Source organism: Puma concolor, chromosome B1 (genome assembly GCF_028749965.1).
Source record: "Puma concolor isolate L17-30 chromosome B1, mPumCon1.1.hap2, whole genome shotgun sequence".
In the NCBI taxonomy this organism is placed as follows: domain Eukaryota; kingdom Metazoa; phylum Chordata; class Mammalia; order Carnivora; family Felidae; genus Puma; species Puma concolor.
The window spans coordinates 162,595,205-162,602,933 of NC_141670.1; positions in this window are offsets into that span (position 1 = coordinate 162,595,205).

A 7,729-nucleotide genomic window follows, 5' to 3' on the forward strand; every position below is an offset into this window, starting at 1 on the left:
AAACCCCAAAAAACTGGTATGACAATCAGAACACTCATCAACAGCATTGTCATTGAAATTCAATTAGATATTTATTTATTTATTTATGTGATTTTTAAAAATGTTTTTCTCTCCTGCTAGACTGTAAGTTTTATGAGAGCAGGAACCATGTTCTTCCTGCTTGCCATACATCCAGGATATGTGATATGCAGTGTCTAGCATGTTATAGACATCCTTGCATTTATTTATTCACTCAATTTATTTGTAAATATTTACTAAAAGAACAAATAATTGAATCAGTCTTTTGTTTAAAATTTTTTAACATTTATTCATTTTTGAGAGAGAGAGACAGAGTGCAAGCAGAGGAGGGGCAGAGAGAGAGAGGGACACAGAATCTGAAGCAGGCTCCAGGCTCTATGCTGTCAGCACAGAGCCCGACACAGGGCTTGAACCCACAAACTATGAGATCACGACTTGAGCTGAAGTCAGATTCTTAACCAACTGAGCCATCCAGGTGGCCCAGTTGCCCCTTCCTTCCTTCCTTCCTTCCTTCCTTCCTTCCTTCCTTCCTTCCTTCGTTCTTTCCTTCCTTCCTTTTTTGCCTAGCTGGTTTTGCAGTTATACATCCTCATAGCTGGAATAGACAGCATTAGTTTTACCAGTGATTTATCCTGTGTCAATATCCCTTTGTTCTTGTTGCCATGAATGCATGGACATTAGCTGTGAGAGGCTCAACTGCACTTCTGAAGGAAATACTACAACTTTCTCTGAAAGTTCTTAAAAAAAGAGTGGCTATGTTTTCCAGCATGGTTTTAAGTAATGTTGACATTAGAGGTTCAGGAACTGACATAGTGACCTTTTAGTTCCAAACTGAAATGTTTGCTATCAATAAGTGTGTTCAGGAATGATTTGCCATTGGTGTGAATATTCTTATTGTATTGATTTGACAGTCATAGGGAAAAATTCATACTAAAGCGCTAATAAATGTCTTTTTTAAGGTTCTAAATCATCCTATAAGACCAATCTATCAAAACATTATCTAAGTTATAAAGAATCAGAGGATTCAACCTTCAAAGAATTACAAATGGCAATTCATCGACAATGGAAATAAGGAAAATCTTTAAAGACCCTAAGTTCTTTGTCAGTTCAGAGGAATAGAGTACTAAACTTTTGGAAACTAGCATCAACAGAAGATGTTATAGAAAAGTAACAAATACAACCCAAAATGTGTTCTTTATGATATTTAAGGGAGCTATAATGGGTGCCTGGCTGGCTTAGTTGGTAGAGCATGTGACTCTTGATCTCAGGTTTTATGAGTTCAAGTCTCACGTTGGTCATAAGGATTACTTAAAAAAAATTTTTTTTTTTAGATATTTAAAAGAGCTGGGGCATCTGGGTGGCTCAGTCGGTTAAGGGTTCAACTTCGGCTCAGGTCATGACCTCACAGTTTGTGAGTTCAGACCCTGTGGGCCTGCCTCAGATTCTGTGTCTCCCTCTCTCTCTGCCCCTCCCCTACTCATGCTCTGTCTCTCTCTCAAAAAGACATAAACATTAAAAAATAATTTTTAAGGAAATATTTAATAGAGCTACAAAAACATTCTTTCCTCATGGCCAAAGACTATTCTAGTCTGTAAATTCATTTTCTGAAATGCTATGACTGAAATTGTCAATGGGGATGATGATGAAGAAACCATTGGGAAAAATGGCATTTTTCTGGGAACACTTATTTTTTTTTAACTCCAATATCTCCTAAATATATTTCCTACAGAGAAGGAATTTTTAGTAGCTACTGTTTCACTAATGAGGCCCAGCCAGTCCACCATCCTGGGTAAAGTAATGAAGCTTATGTCTATATAGAGATAGCCCAGTTGGTGTACAGGGAGACAGATTACTCAGAAGAAAAGACCTTCTTGCATATAAGACTCACAGAGGAACAGAAGCCTGGTTTCTACACGACCCACAACTAGAAGAGTGGACTATAAAATCTAATCTGTAAATAGTCCAGATATATTTTATTCTTACTATTTTTTTCCCAGAAACTAAAGAACTATTTTGCTTTCAATTTTCAGTTTTGGAATTTTGCTTTAATCACTTTCTAACCTAGTCTTTAAAATTATACATTCCTGGGGCGCCTGGGTGGCGCAGTCGGTTAAGCGTCCGACTTCAGCCAGGTCACGATCTCGCGGCCCGTGAGTTCGAGCCCCGCGTCAGGCTCTGGGCTGATGGCTCAGAGCCTGGAGCCTGTTTCCGATTCTGTGTCTCCCTCTCTCTCTGCCCCTCGCCCGTTCATGCTCTGTCTCTCTCTGTCCCAAAAATAAATAAATAAACGTTGAAAAAAAAATTTAAAAAAATAAATAAAAATAAATAAAATTATACATTCCCTTGCAACCATAGAATTATTTATTTGCTTAAAATAGCTAGGAGTAAGTGTTCTACCTGTCTACCTGCCCATAAGTTACAGGATAATAATGTGCACAAATGATAATATTATTCTCCTTTTCGCACATTCACAAATTATAGGAGTGTTGGTTTGCACAGAGCTCAGGGCTCAAGTCGTTAATTGGCCCTCTGGAATTACAGAGTTTGCCGAGTTGGGAGTTTGTTTGCCAAAGTTCTGCTCTTCTCAAGGCTGCTCTCTAGGTACACAATGAAGTAGTGGTAAACACTGTGAATACAGGCTGGGCCCCAACTCTGTGTCTTCTTTCTAGACCCGTATTTCAAATCTCTTTTGCTTAAGCACAAGGCTGTGGTTGTGTATGCCCTCATATCACTAAGTCCTGGACTGCCCTCCAGGAGAGGAGGGAAAATACTATTTATCAGCACTAATCAATGCCAGACTCTGAATGTTGGCCTTTGCAATATACATTGTTTAATTTAGTCTTCCAGCAAAGCTAAGAGGTAGGTATATAATTGTCCCCATTTTCCCCATGAGGAAACAGTGTTCTGTGGAAGCATTTTAGCTCTCCTTAATGTTTGACAAAGAGGGTAATGCATCTCTGTCCCATATTTATTATTTCTACCTTTGGTAAGAATGTCATTAGTAATAAAATGTTACTATAACTAAATCTTCTCCATTATGAGAGTCTTGAACATGATGCTTTTTATTTTTTTTTTAATTTTTTTTTTCAACGTTTATTTATTTATTTTTGGGACAGAGAGAGACAGAGCATGAACGGGCGAGGGGCAGAGAGAGAGGGAGACACAGAATCGGAAACAGGCTCCAGGCTCTGAGCCATCAGCCCAGAGCCTGACGCGGGGCTCGAACTCACAGGCCGCGAGATCGTGACCTGGCTGAAGTCGGACGCTTAACCGACTGTGCCACCCAGGCGCCCCGAACATGATGCTTTTTAATGTTTGTTTATATACAGATTGAAAAATGCCAGTTCTGGAGGGTATTATGTTAAGTGAAATAAGTCAGGCAGAGAAAGACAGATACCATATGTTTTCACTCATATGTGGATTTTGAGAAACTTAACAGAAGGCCATGGGGGAAAGGAAGGGGAAAAAAATCGTTACAAACATAGAGGGAGGGAGGCAAACCACAAGAGACTCTTAAATACAGAGAACAAACAGGGTGGATAGGGGTGTGGGGGAGAGGGGAAAGTGGGTGATGGGCAGAGAGGAGGGCACTTGTTGGGATGAGCACTGGGTGTTGTATGGAAACCAATCAGGCAATAAATTATATTTAAAAAAAAAGAAAAATGCCAGTTCTATGTTAGATTTCTTAAACTTTTATTTGTAGGAAACAGGACAATATTAGTATCAAAATATTTAATCTTTTTTACACAAAAAATTCTATTATGGTATCATATCATATCTTACTTAATCCAAGAAATATTTGTCCTTCAATCAAAGTACTTCCTGGCAATTCTAGTTTAGGAATATGTGTGTGTGTGTGTGTGTGTGTGTGTGTGTGTGTGTGTGTGTGTATACAATGGACTAGAATGTATTGAAATTCATGTGTTGAGATCCTAACTCCCAATGTGATGAAATTAAGAGGTAAGGCCTTTGAGAGTTGATTAGGTCATGGATTGAAGTCCTCATGAATGGGGTTATCTTTATAAAAGATACACTAGAGAACTCCCTTGTTCCCTCCCTGAGGAGGACACTGGGAAAAGAACCAGGAAGCAAGCCCTTACAGACACCAAATCTGCTAGCGCCTTGATCTTGGACTTCCCAAGACTACAGAATTGTGAGAAATAAGTGTTTGGTGTTTGAGCCACCCAGTCTATGGTATTCTGTTATAGTTGCCCAAATGGACTAAGACAGTATGTGTGTGTGTGTGTGTGTGTGTGTGTGTGCATGTACACACACACACACACACACACACACACACACACACACACACACTGATGATTTAGGATACATTCCAAATAGATGTACTTTGTCTGGCATTTTGTCTTGTTTCCATTTGTTTTCTTCCAGTTATGGATGCTCCACATGGTCCCATAGCTCTGTTGTAAGAGTTATCAGAGAATACAGCCCTATCCCTGAAAGGAAAAGAAATGCAATTCCTTCTTTTTGTGCCCATCCTTCCCCGACATTCTAACATTCACTGATGAGGATTTGCTGAGATACTTGATCCCTCAGACTTCAGTTTATCACTAATACTGCAGAATATGTCACAATAGAAAAGCTTCAGTGGTTCACAGTCAGTGCCAGAGTCCTCATTAAGGAGAGGGTTTCTCTGACTCAGCCAGAGATGGAGTACATTTCTTGCTCGGAATGTTCTAGTGTCATTTAAAAACAATGGATTTATAGAAGCAGTTTCCTTTTAAAAGCAAAAAAGAAAAGGAAATTCCAAAAGTACTCTTATAAAAAATATTATTTTGACAAGATATATACAAAAATTTATTTTCAGGGAAAAACTTGTCTTTTCATACAATTTCACAAACATTTAAAGAACGGTTATAAAGAAAATGTTTCTATTTTCGTCTGTATGCTACAGAATAACACGAAGAGCAAGTTTTTGTTTGGTTTTATTTGGCTCCATAGAATATATGATTTATGTTCATAAAGAGAATGCCTCAATGTCATAAGGTAGTGAAAATAATAAAACTATTTCTGTAGAATGGATGCTAATATACATATAGTAGTTAAGAAGTTTTCAAGCAAGGTTTTTTCTAATTTTGGAGATAAGGGGACTTCAAATTAGTTAAGAGAAAACACATTATATGATATCTAACTAATAATAGCCAATTCATAATAAATGCATAATAGTTGTATAGAGTTTACTATATGCCAGGTGCTGTTCTAAGGGCTTTACAGATGTTAGCTTATTTAATCTTCCCAGTACTCCGATGAGGTGGGTCTTATTGTTATACCAGTTTTACATATGAGAAAACTTTACACAAGTTGGCAATTCCTTGCCCAATCTTACACTGTAGTGGAGCTGGATGTGAATGGAGGCAGTCTTGCTCTACAGTTTGTGCTCTGAACCACTGGGCCATACTGCTTTGTTCCAACTCAACCAGGAGTAGTATTTAAAAACTTTGCTACACAGTTGTAGATATATTTCTTAGGACATTTTAACCTGTAAACAAAGGTATGGTTTTCGTGTCTCAACCTTTTTTAACTGCCTTTTCATTTTTAGGCCTTTTAATTCAACCCATGTCCACAAAGATGCCAGTAGTTTGGGACTGGTAAGATGAGCTCCTCTCATAGAAGGTGCTTAATAAATGTCTCTTAAATGAATTAAAATGTAGCTATCAGTCCTAGGGAAAGGCCTTGGTTTTCCCTTTCCTATATCAGCAACTCCAAATGTAACTGGACATATATAGGTCAACATACAACATACAAAGGGTATCTATTTTTTTCTCTCTGCCTAGCACTCTCCTTTCTTCTGGTAGAAGAATCCATCTTTTCCATGGAGAAGTCATTCCCTGTGTGGCAGTGGGCCTGCTCCCGCTGCCATTTGCTCGACCACTGCACAGGCATGAGCATGTGACCCTGGCTTAGTTTTAGCTAATGAAAGTCTTCATTCACAGTGATTGGTTCAGGGTTGTACATATGATCCAAGCAGGAAAGTGCCTAACCATTGTCTGCCAATTCCAAATCCATCCTTCTTTGCCTCGCTTTGTGATCTTAAAGTTGGGCCCTGTAAACATTTCTCTTACACCCACTAGTGGAATGTTAAGGTTCATCAGTAGAGGGCCATGGAGTGACCCTGCAAGGCAATAGTAGCAGGAAGCTAATTCCCTTCCAGGTCCTAATCCTCCATTATTACTGTTATTTAGGGTGTAAGCCTAGTGGCTAGCAGGGCAATTCTACCTATATCCTCAGGCCATGCTCTCCTCCTCTGCAGCCACCCACACCCTCTGGCAACAGTTAATTTCTTTAACAGACCAGTTGCAGCTGGACTACACCCTCCCACAATGGCAAGCCGCTTCCATTGTTTGGTCCTGGCCAGCACCCTGTGGCAAGTTTCTTTGACCACCAGTAAGCTTCTGGTTCTCATGTTAGCCATGCCCTCTCCAAAGAGGCCTGAATCTCATTTTTGATGAGGAGGGGACTCCTTTAGTCCTTAGTCTTTCACTGTTCACCCATCCTTAGTTTAAAGTTAGTAACTGCTATTTTGTACCTGCTCTCTGTTCAAGTAACCAGTGTGTCTTCTATCTCCAGACAGGATTCGCAGTTTCCTCTGAAACTTACATGGAGATTCTGGGAAAAAAGAAGATGGTTTCTCTCCTCTTGCTGGATCAAGAGCTGTTAAGTATAAGGTAAGCTGGAGTTGCTTGAGGCCATTGTCCCCAAACAGAGAGAGGCTATTTTCAGTTGGAAAAAAAAAACAAAAAAACAAAAAAACAGAGATGACGTCATACATAGAGATAAATAGATAAGAGAGACAAATGAAGGTGGAGAGCTGCCATGACTGAAGATAGTTTTCCAGTCATATTACCAATAAATCCCCCCCGCCTTTTTTTTTCAAAAAAATTTTTTAACGTTTTATTTATTTTTGAGACAGGGAGAGACAGAGCATGAACGGGGGAGGGTCAGAGAGAGGGAGACACAGAATCTGAAACAGGCTCCAGGCTCCGAGCTGTCAGCACAGAGCCCGACGCGGGGCTCGAACTCACGGACCGCGAGATCATGACCTGAGCTGAAGTCGGCCGCCCAACCGACTGAGCCACCCAGGCGCACCCTGCCTTTTTTTTCTTAAGCAAGTTTGAGTTGGATTTCTGTCTCTTGAAATTGAAAGAACACTAACTAGGATATAAAGTAGATTTACCACAAAAGAAATATTATTTACTTTTCATTTTTAGTTTTTAATAGTATCTTTAATTTTTAAAAGGATCATTTATTTATTTAACTTTTATTCACAATCTCCCAAGGGCAGTCTCTGAAGGCTGTCTGCTGTCTGCTCTCCTATGTTGGAGGGGGATCCTGGAGATGCATTGCAGTAAGTATCCACTGCAGGGGTGCCCAGCTTGGTCTGAGGAATCTGAACAGATCTCCCAAACAAAGTGACTACGGAGCTGATGCCCCAGGGTGTGTTAGAGCCGTCCAACACTCATGAAGTTAGGATGTGTTAACCTGATCATTAAACAGATATTTATGAAGTCTTTCCATATTGTGTGCAAAGTATTGTGGTGGATGCCAGGGATACAAAACTAAATAAACTCCCCTATTTTTGAGGAGATTGTATTAATCATGTGTTTTATTTTCTGTATTCTGATGCTTTGACATCTGGAGCCTTATTGACCCTGCAGGGGTCATACCCTCACTACCTTCCTTATCAGGCTCTCTCTTA